This window comes from Myotis brandtii, unplaced genomic scaffold (assembly GCF_000412655.1).
Source record: "Myotis brandtii unplaced genomic scaffold, ASM41265v1 scaffold10, whole genome shotgun sequence".
Taxonomy (NCBI): Eukaryota; Metazoa; Chordata; class Mammalia; order Chiroptera; family Vespertilionidae; genus Myotis; species Myotis brandtii.
This window is the reverse complement of record NW_005353325.1, coordinates 1,002,879-1,018,539: the sequence shown is the minus strand read 5'-3', so window position 1 is coordinate 1,018,539 and position 15,661 is coordinate 1,002,879. Positions and strand designations below refer to the sequence as shown.

At 38.6% G+C, this 15,661-nt stretch overlaps 1 long non-coding RNA gene across 1 annotated transcript in view; it reads right to left on the bottom strand.

Annotated features, from left to right (window-relative positions):
- LOC102249259 overlaps window positions 1–14,693 on the bottom strand; it is a 131,228-nt gene extending 116,535 nt beyond the window's left edge. The window contains exon 1 of the long non-coding RNA XR_312983.2: window positions 14,406–14,693. This is a non-coding gene — a long non-coding RNA (uncharacterized LOC102249259). The remainder of the gene's footprint in view (window positions 1–14,405) is intronic.
- Window positions 14,694–15,661: the final 968 nt, after the last annotated feature.

Here is a 15,661-nt window from a genome sequence, read left to right as displayed (position 1 = left end):
CCTTCCTTTCCTCTCTCTGAAATCAATAAAAATATATGTTAAGAAAGAAAAACAAAGTTCTGTTTCTCTATCTTTTTTTCTTTCTCTCCTTCTTTTAACCCTGCTTACTACATCATTACTGGATGAAGCTAATTGAAAGTTTTGGCAAATTCAATCAGAACAGTTCCGTATAAAGCTATTTAATGACTTTATAAATTAACTGCTTATTTTAACCACTCAGCCATTAAACTGAAATAGCTTGGGCTGTACAACCAGGTTTCAAAACTTATGCAGAACCCATGTACTATATGGACTGTATGCTCATTTACATTTATTTTTTATTGGATGCTTTATAAATGAGTATAAAACTAAGTTTTTAACAAAAGTCTTAAATAAATGGCTATGGACAATTTGTTTTAATTTAAGAAAGATTTTTTATAAACTCTTTACTTCTACCATATGCTGCATGGTAGAATATTTGTGCAAAGTAATAGAAGAAAATAAAGTCATAGTATCTCTCTTTGGCACTCAGTGATGACAGCCAGGGTTTCACCAAATGGGAAGAACCAGAAACATTTTTTATTTCATCTACTGCATTTTGAGAAAGAGAAGATGGGTAGTGAGGGGAGAGAGGGGTTTGAATATTAATCTTTTTCAAATAGACACTGATATAAAAGTCAATCTGTAAGTGGGAGCAACGTAGTCCTTCCCAAGGCCAGATGGTATAAGGCTCTGCTTGGTTTCCTGTTCTTGCAGTGTTTTAGCCTTCCCAGACCTGGCTATTAAATCACTAATCATTCCTTCCCCAAAGTGGAGACTCTAATAGAATCCAATGATTTCTTGGTTAGTAGCTTAGACTTGCTAACCTTTCATCTTTCTGACCTGATCAATGACTGTACATCTGTGATCTTTCAATTCCAGTCTCATGCTGGCAGGTGCCCTGGTGAGCTTTCTTTCGGGGAAGTGCACTAAGATTGAAAATACCTCTAACTGACTTGTGCGCTAACAAACCATGTTCAAGAATTGCTTTCCATATTACCTACAAGTGTTCTAGAAATAAGGTACCCTTTCTGCCCCATGCTCTCCTACATACGGTATAAGTTTCTTTTCCCAGGAAGGACTTGTCCAAGCTCAAGAGCCTAGGCTCAGATGGGAGTAAGCCTCCCCTTTCTGTATTCGTTCCAGCCAACTTGTGTCACTATTGCTCCCGTCAGCCCTATGCCAACTCTAAAGCCCTGGCAACGTTTCCTTACATACCAGCTTCTCACTCCTTATTTTATCATTTTCAAATCCAGTTCCTGTGTACGATTCCAAATTACTCAAGTACGCCAAGCCCTTTTGGTCCTTCAGTAAAAGTCAGATTGTTTTGGTAAACATCAGGGACCATGCCTGATTAGAGGGAGTCCTCATCCTGCAACCTCTCTATCTAATGTGAAATCACAGTAAAAGCAAATCTTTTCATAATCTGACAAACAGAAGATATTTACTAATATGCAGACATAGTTAAAGAACTTTTTTAGCTTAATTAAGAGAGATTCACTCTTTTGCCTGCAGGGTCATGGACCAGTGGCATTCATGAAAAACACTCTCTCTGAGTGGAACACGGAAGTTTTAATGGCAGGATCTGCAGGCTTTGTAACTGGGTAGATCCCCCAGCAAGATGTCTCTGGGTCAAAGGCCCTAGAGATGGAATGTTAGTCATTGCCGAGCTTGGTCTTCTCACACCTTTTTTATATAAACACATTGTGTTCTCTTAAACTCCTCTTAATTTTCCACATGTCTCAAATCCCATTACTATCACCAACAAAAGGTTATTTCTCAAAGGTCGGGTGCAAATTAATTAACTCAAAGGTTGATTCACATCGAGACATTTCTTTTTTATTTTATTTATTTTTTCCTTCACCATTTATCCCCTCTATGACCTCTTCCACCTCCACTCCCCTCTATTCTCCCCCACAATCATGGCACTATTGTCAATGTTCATGAGTTCTCTCTCTTTTTTTGATCAATCCACATTGAGACATTGCTTAGGCTAAGTAACTCCCTCTAGATTGTTAGTTAAATTTAACTGGTCCATACATATATGTAATCTTACTTTTACTAAAATATTTAAAATTAATTATACCCAGGAAATATAATTTAAAAAACCTGGTGGGATGGTGGTGGTAAGAGGATTCTTCAGTAACTTCCTAGATAACTTAGTACATAAAATCAAAGGAATCTTAAAGTTATTCAGTTTTATAGATCGGACACAGTCCAAGTAGAAGTGGATGATACAATAGAGGGCATTTAAGGTCCCTTGTAACACTTGAATCTATGATTCTTTAAAGACAGTGTTCTTCTTAATCCATTAGACTTTGTCAGCCTCCTCTAGGATTATGTCACTTAATGGACCAAGCCCTTTTTTTTACTGTTCAATAAAACCTTAAGAAAATGCAGAGGAAAAAAATAAACAAGGAAATGAGAGCTAGAGAGATGTAAAGTTCAAGACTGTGATTTCAAGTTTCAAGAGGACTAGGAAGAACAAAATAGTAACTGATTCTTTAAAACGAGTATATGTCAAAGAGGGAACCAAAGCAGGAGTCAGATGTGGAAGAATAAAGTGGGATCCAAGTTGCCAGAACCAAGTAGTGGTTGGCACTCAATCTCAATCAAAGAACTCTCTCACTACAATTGCAAAGGCAGATAAGAATGGAACTCCAACAAGGCTGCCTTGAGGTCTGGTCATGGAACTCTGGTTCCAAGAGACTCTACATTCATTTGATCCAGTTATTTTCAGAGCTTGGGGTGGGATCCATTCTTTGGAGCTGTTAAATGGGCTACGAAAAATAGTACAAGAAAAATGTGACACCCCCTTTCTTTATTTTCCCCCAAACGTTTCCCTATTCTTAACTGGAGTTAAAATAGTTAATGGTAGGTCGCTACACCAACACTTTCATGCTGTCAACTAATGTTTCTACTTACATTTTAAGGAGCTCTCTTTTTCTCCAATGCCACTACCTCCATGTTTTATTCACATACCTATACTTCAACCAAACAATAGAAGAGTCAAAGCCCAATAGTGTATATTCATTTGTAGAGAGACTAATGCATTAGAACTTGATTTTGTAGACAGTCAATTGTTTGACAATTGCGAGACAACTGCCTCAGGAGACACAGAAGTAAATCATTAGTTCCTGTCCTCAAGGAGTTCACATTCCATTTGGGAAGATAGGTGGACATATATTTGCAGTAGAGTGTGACAGTGCAAGCAGAGAGTGTTTTGAGAACACAGGGGAAGGCCACTCACCCACATGGAGGATGCACACAAGAACTTTTATTTTAGTGTTGTTTTGTGTGTGTGTGTGTGTGTGTGTGTGTGTGTGTGTGTGTGTGTGTGTGTGTATGTGTTTGATTCAGATCACGTGTTCTTTCATCAAACTGTTCCTTGAGGGGTGATGACCTATTTTAATTCTGTTTTTAATTTAAAATAACACCTAATATGATGCTTTACCTTCTATGAATTGTAAATAAAACATTTTTCATTTTTGCTCTGGGGGAAAAAAGATTCAATTCACCAAGACAGTTTTGATACTAATTGAAAAATATTTCTTTCCACAGGAGCTAGAAAGAAACTTTCCAAATAGTAATTGTTGAAGCAAGGTATAAAGAAACCACCCTGTTATACAACCCAGTTTTTCTAAATTGCTACCCAGATCATATGTGCAATCCTTTGACTTAGTTCAGAGTTTGGCAAAATTTTTTTCTTAAAGGCCTTGTGGGCCATATGGACTTTGTTGCAACTACTTGGTTCTGCCACTGCAGCACACAAGAACTATTAGACCATACATACATAAATGAGAATGGCTAGAACACATTAAACTCTTCTATACCCAAACAGGGGCAGGCCAGATTTGTGTAGCAGCTAATTTACTGACTCCTAAGTCTTAATTGATTACTTCCGGTCATGCTGTAAATACATGTACATACAAATTTGCAAATATTTGTTTAGTTATATATTTATGTTACGTAAAATACATTTCTCTAGGTATACACTTGGATTTATAGAAGTATGGGACAGATAAACAATTCATTTGACTACTGGTAAAGAGTTTAGGATTAAGAATAACTGATACCAAAATAAAAAATTCCCAAAATGGAAATTCTGAGAGACCTTTGCCTAAAGTGGCATTGTTGGATGCTGCTGTGATGTTGCTCAATGTAATAAATTATTAAATTGTTGAAAAGTGCTGTTTTTGCCCTAAATTTTTATTTTGTGTGTCTTGAAAACTATAGTATCAAAGATTTTGAGATTATGCAAATTCTGGGTACACTTGGCCTGAGGCAATCTATTTTTATTTTTTACAAAAATATAACTATGCAAGTGTGTTTATTAAAAGGAAACAAACTACTAAAAATTCCCATTTATGATAAATCCTTAGGGAAATTAGTCTCTTAGTAGAGATGTAGATTTTTATAAGAACATGTAATAAATAAAAGGCATCTTATATTTTATCTACTACAATTCTTTCATGACAAAAATCCTTTTAGAATATTTGTAGATCTTGCATCCATATGGTTCAGGTGGGGTTGCTAATTAGTCCTATATTCCGGTTAAATAAGAATAGATCACACCATTCCAGGCAGAGAATACTAAGGCAAAATTCATTGGGATGGTCAATTCTTAAACACTGGAAAATGCCTATCCTTTGAAGTCAAGAATCCCTTGGCCTTTGTCATGAACAAATACCACAGGATGAGCAGAAACAGTCTTCCGTGGTTATCTTTCTTATCATTTCCTCCTGCTAGTCTACCTTGATTTAACATACAACCTCCACCTCTATATCAACACTAACTGTGCCCTTTCCCGTTTCTCATAAGTTCAGAGGATCAGTGACATGGTTTTCAGCCATTAGCTTTCCCTAGACTCTCTGTGAATGTGGCAACAATCCAAGTTACGGGACTGCAGATTTATATTTAGGGATATTCGATGCTACTTTTGAAACTAGCATTATATACATCCAATCCTGCATTTGTTACACATTCATTTATTCCTTCTTTTTTTAAAATAGCTATTTATTGGGCACTTACTCTAAGTTAGGCAGTGTCCTGGTTGCAAGGGATATAACGTTTAGTAAAAAGAAGCATAGCCCCTGAACTCATGGTACTACAGCACAGTTGGTGAACAGATGTGAATCTAAGGATCATTCACAATGATAAGAACCTGAGACAATTCTTAATCTAACTGACAGTGGGCTGGGGGCTCTGTCCAGGAAGTTTTCTTGAGGAAGTGCTTCCTAATTTTTTAAATAAAAAATAGGTGCAAGACAGGTAAGTGGGAGGAGTAAGAGCTTTCCAGCAGAGAGAACTTGAGCTGCAATGCCCTATGGCTGGAAGAGAAATGGCAATAGGAAACCTGGCACATTTTAGGAACTAGAAGACATGTGTTGATGGAGCAAGGGAAACTGGTTCAAGGCCAGGCAGGAGTCAAGTTACCCAAGACCATGGCTATGATAAGGATGTTGGTCTTGACTCTATGAGAAATAGGAAATATGTGAACAATTGGTTGTAAGTTATGCAATGACATGAACAGATCTGTATTTTGGAAAGATCCCTGAGACCATCCCATAAAGACTAGAGAGGCTCAGGATGGACAAGGGGAGAACAGATGAGCTACAAGTGAATAACATTTATGAACTCTTCTACACATCCTTGCACTCATTTGTTAATTCACTCATTTGTTTATTCACTCACGTATGCTTCCTTCTAGCAACACTTCCTGGGTGCCTATAATATGAAAAGCATGGTGAGAGATAAAAAGAAAGATAAATCATAGTGTCTGGCACCTTAAGAGCTTATTAAAGATGTGAATATATTACTTTTCACAATTTAAATGTTAAATTGTTGCTGTGGTTTATATTTGAATAATCTTGATTGACTAGCTAAAAGCAGTTTGCACCTAGAAATTTTTGCTACAGTGAATTGTGTAAGGACAACAACATTTGTATTCAATTTAAAGACTAACTGGCCTTTTCTACATTGTTGAAAATGTCTGAACATGACTTTAGAATTTGCACGTTGTATGGCTAGGTCAGAGTCCATTTTTTTTTTGCTTTGCTTTATGTAGTAGAGTTATATTCTTAATTAGAATTCCTCTTCAGAACAAGTTTTCTTATAAATCTCTCTTTAATTTTGATATCTAGCCTTTGCTGTACCAGTCAGACCTCTTTTTTCTCCACTTTCCTCTTCTTACAATTCTCCATCCCATTTCTGGGACCTGTCAGGTGTTTCTGTAATGCAAGTTCCCATTGGAACTCAGTGAATACCCTCCTCTCATCCTCGCGGCCACCACATTCAAGGTCTGTGCCCCAGAGGGAAAGGATAAAGTAGAGGTTAAAAAACTAAACTGTTTGCAAAAATAACCTCAGACTCAGTTTCAACCCCTCTGGGTGTTTAGGTGCCGAAGGAAAGTGAAGAACCGTGAAGATATGGAAACACTGCACAAATGTTACCAAAGACCAAAGAAATCAATTGGTTCAGAGTTAGGCAAGCCACTATTTATAGACTGTGATTTCAGAATCTTTCAGAACGTCTTTCCTGCCAGAAAATATTTTATGTGCCACTCCATCCTTCACTATTTGGTATTCAAATAACACACTCAACCGAACTTCCTTTATTCTCCATCCTTCAGCAGTTAGGTAGCTGAGTTATTTCCTGCTTATTTTTTTATGTTGTTTTCTGGTCAAACATCACCACAAACTTTAGAGGCTTCAAACAGCTAATATTTATTCCTACTCCATGCTCTATGTTCAAGGATGGTCAGCTAGGAGCTCGGATAGTTGCCATTCTTACTGATGGACCCGCTGAACAGCCACCATTTGCAGTATCACTGGCCACAACCAGATAACAGGGAAGGAGGCAGCCTGAGAACCGGCTCATCCGCCTTTCATTGGAAACGACCCGTTTCTCCTGTGCTCACCTTTCAGTGCTCAGAGCAGGTCCCATTGCCATCACTAATTTCAAGGAGAGCAAGGAAATTCAGCCTTTTCATACACCTAGGCTGGAAACTGGCAATATATTCTGGCAGCACTAATGTCTGTCATAAGTCTCTTTTAAAACTTCTCCCTTCCCAAGGAAAGCCTTTAAAGATGATTTATTAACTCCTAATGCAAAAGTTCTCTTAGTCTCATTTCCAGATGAGTGGTATGTGGATACTAAATTCCTGGAACTCACACACCAAAAAGGAAGGGAACCTTGTAGCCATATTTTAATCTTGGGTATATGATTAGGAGCACAGCTGGAATCCTCTATGTTGTCCTGACTTCGGCTCTCTGGATGTTACAAATATGGCTCTTTTTGTTGTTGTTGTTAATCTTCACCTGAGGATATTTTTCCATTGATTTTTTAGAGAGTGTCCCTACAGGGCCGGGGATTGAGTCTATAATGAAGCTATGTGACCTTGACTGGAATTGAACCCTAGACCCGTTAGTCTGTGGGCTGACACTCTATCCACTGAGCCAAACCAGCTAGGGCCAAATATGGGTCTCTTTTAAACAAAATACCCAGCATATGACAATTTCTTTATTGCAGGCAAACCAGGAACCAATTCAAAAGAGAAAGTCATGAATCAATGAAATACACTTGAGTGGATTTAATAGCATGACTTTATCCCGAGTCCTACACAGAGAAACACAGACAGGATGTTCAGGCATTTGCAGTGTAGGCATGCACATCCCACTTGCCTAAATACACATTTCTTATCTGTATGTATTCTTATAAACAAACTTTTGTTCATATGCCAAAAGACAGGTGTGTACATCAATGCCGACTTCAAGCTATATGTGAATATTATTGGGAAAGGGAGAGAAAGGGGACAATAGAGAACTAACAATATATAAAATGCAGGCCAAACTGGAATAAAAAGGAGGGCATCACATAGTAAAAGGAGGACAGGAGGAAAGAGCAGAAAAGAGAGAGAATGAGGAGAACTGCATTTATGAAAGAAAAAAAGTAAGGTAACGTAAGAGAATATAGATACATGTGGAGGGTTCTGACCAATTATTCTGCAAAGGTGGGGACCTGAATGTCAGGAAACAGTAGATGGGAACATATAAGAAAAGGTGAGTCAAAAGATTCAGTAAATTCAAAAGCAAAGAGTACAACTAAATCTCATTTACTGAATTTCCAGGCAGTGAACTAACAGCTTTCAAACCCTCTAATAATATCCACAAACACTGTGTAGTGTTGTCTATGATCCAGGTGTTGTTCCGTGCATATATATCAACTCACCAAGTATTTACAAACCATATGAGGTAGGGTCTATAATTATCCTTATTCTGCATGTAACAAAACAAAGGCATACGAAGACTAAGGAACTTATCAAACATTGAGAGTAAGCAATAAAACCAGGATTTGAACTTAAGTATTTAGCATTAGAGTCTGAGTGCTTAACCACTACTCTCTGTTGCACCTCATTTCCTCTGAAGAAAGTATGTACATATGAAGGCATGTATTCTCTCATTTATTCATTAGCTTGTTCATTCACGCATTGATTCATTTTTCTTGTCATTTATTCCTCAATAATTTCCTGAAAGATTATAGATGTCTGATTCTGTGCTAGGCACTTGGAAAAGAAAGATGATTAAGATGAGGCTCATTGCCTTTAAAGAGCTAGCAGGCTAATAGAGTGAGATAGAAAAGTTAATAAGTTCCATCGCATATTCTAGGTTTCATGTTAAATGCCTGCGTTAAGTTCCGCAGGAGTACAAAAGAAGATAAGGATTTTTTGTTTGTTTGTTTGTTTTTTATGGTAGGGTAAAAAATAGTTTACAGGGCTGAGGTTTGAAGTGTTTACCAGGTAAACAGTATGAAAGCAGCATTCCGGATGGATGGGACAGTGAGAACCAAAAGCATAGACCATGAAACCAATTAGGTGCTGAGAAAATGGAAACATTTTCATTTGTAGAGCGCAGAGAGGACAGAATGATGTTGCGAAAGGAATGCTGATTATGGATGTGCGTGCATCTGTGAAAAGATGGGCATGAAAAGAGCAGAGTTGAGGTTGGAGATATAAACAGGGGTCACATATAAAATTCAAAAGATTTTGCACCTTATACTTTTATCGAGAAGGATTTTAAATTATCCAGTGACATTATCAAATTGGTTTGAAACATTCTTTGTTGGCCCTGGAGAAAAACAAACAAACTGGAGAGAGCTGAGATGGGAGTCAGAGAAACTAGTTAGTAGGCTACTGCTTATTGATACTGCAGTGGTTCAAGTGAAGACAGCTAAGGCTATGGAATTGCCAATGGGAGAATGGATCAGATAATGGAGAGGGAGGAGGTATTTTCTCAGCAACAGCAAAGTGTGAGTGTGTGTGTTTGTGTGTGTGTGTGTGTGTGTGTGTGTGTGTGTGTGTGGTGTGAGTGTAGGAGGGCAGGGTATTTAGGAAAATATTTTAGAATGACTCCCAGTTGCAGGATTTTGGTGGGGGATGGTGGTAAGATAGAGAACACTAGAAAAGATATCTTTTGAGGAAAGATAGTGTCGATGTACAGACAGAGCTGTTACAGACAGAGCTTGGGGTTACCAGTATATTATCATTGAGCCTGCCCAAGGTCACGGCATTTTTGACTCTGGTATCAAGGCTTCCAATTTGTATTCCAAAGTGTTCAACTCTACAAAGAAACCTGCAATTATTTATTGTAAATCTATGAGCAAGTTACTCCGACAAATACTAAAAGGTCTCTAGCAAGGATACATGATCTACATATTATTATTTAAAATCATTTGATATCGATACATAATTAATTTGCCATAATTATTCACATTTTCTTAGAAATAATTGGTTTCTATTTTCTCTTTCATGTCTCTCTGACTGCTCATGAAATACTCATGGCCTGATTACATTTTTCGTTTTTGTCTTCACAATACACATACCCTGTCTTCCACTCAGGCTAGAAGAGCTTTGGTGCTAAAAATAATGCTCTTAGAATAATCCTCCAGTGGGAACCAATCCTATGCCACCTGAGAAGTACATATATGGACCCAAATCAGATTCTGGACTCCCTCTATCTTCTGATTTTGTAACTATTATTGGATTCTTCTGCATAATTTTGTATGATGAAGTGTTATAATTTTAAAAACTATCCATACAAGATAGATTTATTTTTCATTCTGAACATAACCATTTCTTGGTCCTAGGAGCTTAAGTGGCTCTTTGTGCCACAGAAACTACTTAATCATGTTCTTAATAATAAGCCACTTAGTGTTATATGGTAATAACTAGATTTGAAAATTATTAATTCAAGTAAAAGCTCTCTATATTGCTATTTTCTCCTTAACCTGCATATTACTACTTAGTAAAGGTAGTATTGCTCTGAAAACAACTTTTTTAGAGCACATATTGGCCTTCGTCTTCATTTGTTTGAAATTAGTAATGTAGGTTATTTTATGCCTTTCCAAATTGCTGTAAGCTCGTTGAGGGTAGGGAACGTGCCCTAATCATCATTATATCCAGAATGGCACCTAACAGATTTATCTATAAAAATAGTCAATAAGACTAGTTGAATGAATACACTGCTGTTACTAACAGATTCATACTATCCTGAAAACACCAATATTTTGTCCAGAACATCGATGGTGAGGCTACACATAAGAAGCCAGATGTTTGGCTATCATGATACAGTGTGTAGTTAAGCACGGAAACTGTGGAGTCATACTGCTTGGGCTCTACTCCTGGCTATACCATTGGAAGACTGTGCGCCTGATGAAGCTTCCCGTGCCTCAAGTTTCTCATCAGTGAAATGGGAATAATAATCTAACTCTTACTTGTGAAATTGAAATGAATATACAAAAGGTATTTGGAATGGGATCTGTGTTACTATACAAAAGAAGACTATAGGTCTGCTTTTATTATTTTCATTGCTATAATTATTATTTAAGCTGCCTGCCTCACTGGTAAAAGAGCCACCAATCATAGAGAAGCTTATCCTTAAATGAAATTTATAGCTAACTAGAGACCCAGTGCACGAATTTGTGCACCAGTGGGGTCCCTTGGCCTGGCCTGTGGGATCAGGCCGAAACCAGCTCTCTGACATCCCCCGAGGGGTCCTGGATTGTGAGAGGGCACAGACCAGGCCGAGGGACCCCACCGATGCATGATTGGGACCAGGGAGGGACACAGGAGGTTGGCCAGCTGAGGAGGGACCTCGGGAGGGCTCCAGGGCATGTTCAGCCCATCTCACTCAGTCCCAATCAGCCAGACCCCAGCAGCAAGCTAATCTACTGGTCAGAGCATCTGCCCCCCTGGTGGTCAGTGCATGTCATAGCGACTGGTCAACCAGCTGACTGTCTTCCCCCTGGTGGTCAGTGAAGGTCATAGCAAGCGATTGAGTGGCCTTAGCATATCATTAGCATATTTTGCTTTGATTGGTTGAATGGCCAACTGGACACTTAGAATATTAGGCTTTTATTATATAGGATTCTCCAATGAGAGAGCTTGTGGCTTGTATTATGAAAATTGTTATTGTTTTAGGAAGCAATTGAATAACCTGGAAATAAATTATATCTATAATTTCAGAAAAGGAAGGCAAAAGCATTATCTCTGTATATGTATTTGATGTAAGTAGATTTTAAAAACTTAGAAACTACCAAGATATCCTGAATGCATTATATATTTGATTTGTAAGTTGGACAAGGATTTGTAAAGTTACTTTATAAACAGTTAGTTCATTTGAAGAATGTAATGTGCAGAGTTTATCTGAGCTGGTATACATGATATATTTAGCTCTAATGAAATGTGACCTAGATACATTAATACAACAGAGCAGTTTTGGAATTATTTGCTTATAAGGCTAATTACTCCCACTTTCCAGCTGTTTCTTCTTTCAGAATCTTAGAGCCTAGTGGACATGTCAGAACCATCCATCTAAATTAAACTAACAGGGAAATATGAAGCTTGATCCAGCCATGCTTTAGATTTGAAAATTACAAAATGGATATTTGCTCCAGGTTTTTTTTTTTAATCCTCTTTGGAGAGGGAGGATTTAAGGGAGGGTGGAAGGGAAAAGAGGAGAGAGGGAGAGGGAGAGGGAGAGGGAGAGAGAGAGAGAGAGAGAGAGAGAGGAGCGAGAGAGAAACATCAATGTGAGAGAGAACATCAATTGGTTGCCTTCTGTATATGCTCCAATGGGGCATAGAACCCACAATCTAGATATATGCCCTGACTGGGAATCAACTCCTCAACATTTCTGTATATAGGATGATGCTTCCACCAACTGAGCCACACTGGCTAGGGCCAGGATTTTGTTTGTTTGCTTGCTTGCTGTTGTTTTAATGATAATTGTGAATATGTGAGAACAAACTTGCACGCCAAGCATATTTTGAAATCAGAAAGCATTCTGAGTAAAAGTACAGGATAACACTTAATTCTGCGAAAAGAGGGTAGTCTATGCTTTAGTTCCTAATTTTTCCTCAGCTTATATTCTCACTTGAATGACTCACATAGGAATGTATCTAAATGTATATAAGTTTATTATATGAAATACATGCTGATATTTCAAAATGTGTAAAAGAGTGAGATGCCATTCTTGTTAAAGTAGGTCTGGTACTTCAAAATATATAAAAATCACTATGATCAAATTTTGTGCTATTAAGACTAAATGTATTTTGTAGAAATGTGTTATATAAATGCTATTCTTATTTAAATCCCTATGCCTATCGCTATTAGTTCAGATATGTGTCTATCTTTCTTCAAATATCTGTATATTTGTGTTTGTATGTGTGTATATAATATGCATGTATTACTAGTATATATACATATATACATATTATCTTATAGAACTTAAAGATTCACGAAGTCTCCTAGGTTACATGGAGTAGTAGTTCCTCGGAGCATTAATGCCAAGTCCCTATATAGCTGGGCCTGAAAAGGGGAAGCTCTACAAAATATCTGTTCAAAAACATGAAAAGTTTTGTAATGAACATTAAAAATGTACAATATTACAAGATGTCGGGAAATCGAAATCAGACAAAACCAAGATCCCTCAATTCTTCATATTTCTTTTTATTTTTGATCCTCATGTGGAAATGTCCTTAGAGACTCAGGTGTTGGGGATGGGAAATATATGAGCGACCCCTCTCCACCTCTCCCCGTCCCCCAATCTAATTCGTGGGAGAATAATTCAAACAAGTTAAGACAGAAGGTTTTGCACTGCCCTAGCCTGGTCAGGAATGGATTTGTCTGCAGCCAATTAGTTGTCAATTCTCCCACAGGATTGGTTGCCTTAGGACATGCTCCAAAAAAAAAAAAAAATGTGGGTAGAAAGAGCTTAGTCACGACCAACACAGTCTGGCTTTCAAATCACAGGCAGTTCACTGCACTCCATCACAGGGAGGGGAGAAGAAAACGAGGCTGGCTCTGTCAGATGTCTGTGGAAGCTGCACACTCCTAGGAGAAATCTGCCTGGACTAGTGACACAGTAAAGTATCAGCATGGAAGCATCCATAAGTACTAGTAGATGTCCAACTGCCTGCAATCCGCTTTTCTGATTTCCATTCCCTTTAAATCACAGCTATCCGGCATCAATAACACTACAAAGTATTTTGTGAGAAAAAACAAGGTCATGGTGTTGTAATGCACTGTTTTGTGAGTCACTCTTAAATAAGGGCATATCCAAATGTATAGACTGTTTAAACATACAGGTCAAAAAAAAAAGCCAAGCCAAAGGTAACAATAATTGAAAACAGCTTGTGAAGTTACATGTAAGTAGATCGTGTGGCAAAGGAACTGTGTATTTAATAAGGGTGCCAATTGGATAAGGCTAATTCTTTGGGTGTAATTCATTCCAACAGATAAAAATTCTGAGATAAAGCAATTAAACTAAAATCCATAAATTGGCATTAGAATCCAAGGCAAAACTGTAGTGGTAAGTATGAGACTAATCTATGATGATATTGACAAAAATTGTGACATTCAGGAAAGATAAATTTTGTTGGCGCATAGCAATTAAAGTTGGGAAGGAACCATGCACTGCTTAACTTCCATTATCAAAATATAAACAACTTGGCAGTAACCTAAATGGCGAAGTGATAAAGATTTTAAGGAAGATTGACTCACAGAAATGGAAAACAGGAAATACAGTAGCAAGTGAAGTGCTCACACCAAGTAGAAGAAGCTGAGATCCCCTAGCAACTAGGGCCTAGTTGCAAGGTTTTAAATGGCATGCTTTTTATCTTTGTGAATTTCAATTAGACTCTACAATGGGCAAGCCAGGAAGGAAATATTAACCATGGAGGAAAAAGGTGGTGTTCCATTCTTCACAGAGCATGCACAGGGGAGAGTAAATGTTTGTTTAGGTTGTAGCGTATTAAATACGTATTTAGAAAGTGGTAATTAATAGGTTAAAAAAGAACAGCTTGAAATATTTACAATGTAAAGGTCTTACCCTCCTCACATAATCTTCAAAGGAAAGCTGAAATGTATGTGGAATAGCAGTGTCTGCTGTTATGAAAACTGTACCATCTAGGAAAAACATCAGAATTTTTGGTTCAAAACTAACGAAATTGAACAGTTTGGCACATATTGACTTCGAATGTAATATGACAGAAACATGTCAGTATACTTATCTTTTTCTCTTTCCTTTGAAAGTGTCCAGCGTTTGTAACTACTTCTCGAAGAGATCAGCAACCACTCTGCTTTGCCTCAGTAGGATGTGCATAACATTCTGTCTTATGTGCCCTACAAAAAGGAAAAAGGAAAATTTCAGTCTCTCTCTCTCTCTCTCGTTCAAATTGCACGTTTGGATTTTATTGCCTCAGATTAAATAGAGGAAAAAAGAGACAGAACAAACACAGGATACTGAAAGTGTACCATGGGGGCTGGAATTACAACAGGTCCCCTTTTAACAGGAAGAAAAAAAAAAGCCCAGAGGGGAGAACCTCGCATTCTTCTCTGTTCTGTTCCCCACCCTGAGGAAAAGAACCAAAGAGCTGCAGAAGTAGTAGAAAGACTGCTCCTCTAATTTTGCTCGGGGTCGGGGCTGGGGGTGGGGGATGTAAACTTTTTAGAGCTGTGGATTGATTTGCTCACCAGGTAGGGAGGATGCCTGTGAAAAGAGATCGGGGAAGATAACTGCTGAGAGTGAACGGGAGGTGGGAGGTTTCCCATACTCTGCAAATGGACTTTCCTGACCAGCCCTCAGAGCTTTGCGGTGAAAGCTCGGATGGATTGTGAAAAGAGATCGGGGAAGATAACTGCTGAGAGTGACCGGGAGGTTTCCCATACTCTGCAAATGGACTTTCCTGACCAGCTTGAGGGAAGTCCCCAACCCTCCGAGCTTTGTGGTGAAAGCTCCGATGGAAGGCAGGAGTGTGAAGGAATGAATGATGCATCTCGAGGGCTCAGGGAAATCAGAGAAACTTCCTGCTGTCTGATTCCACAATGTGCCTTGAACTTGGTCCTGCGTGGAAGCGCCGATGACTAAGTACAGGCGTGATGAGTCCCCTCGCCCTCCAGTGGGAGCGGTACCTCTTTCCCTCTCCTCCGCAGCCACGTCGCCCCAGAGCCAAATGTTGGGGGGCTGGCGACAGGGCGCGGCTGCGGGGACCTAGGGACCCACAGACATTGCATTAGCGACTCCTCACCCATATCCACCGGCAGCACCCTAGGAACCTCCTTGGGGAGCCCGGGGGGGCCCCCGCG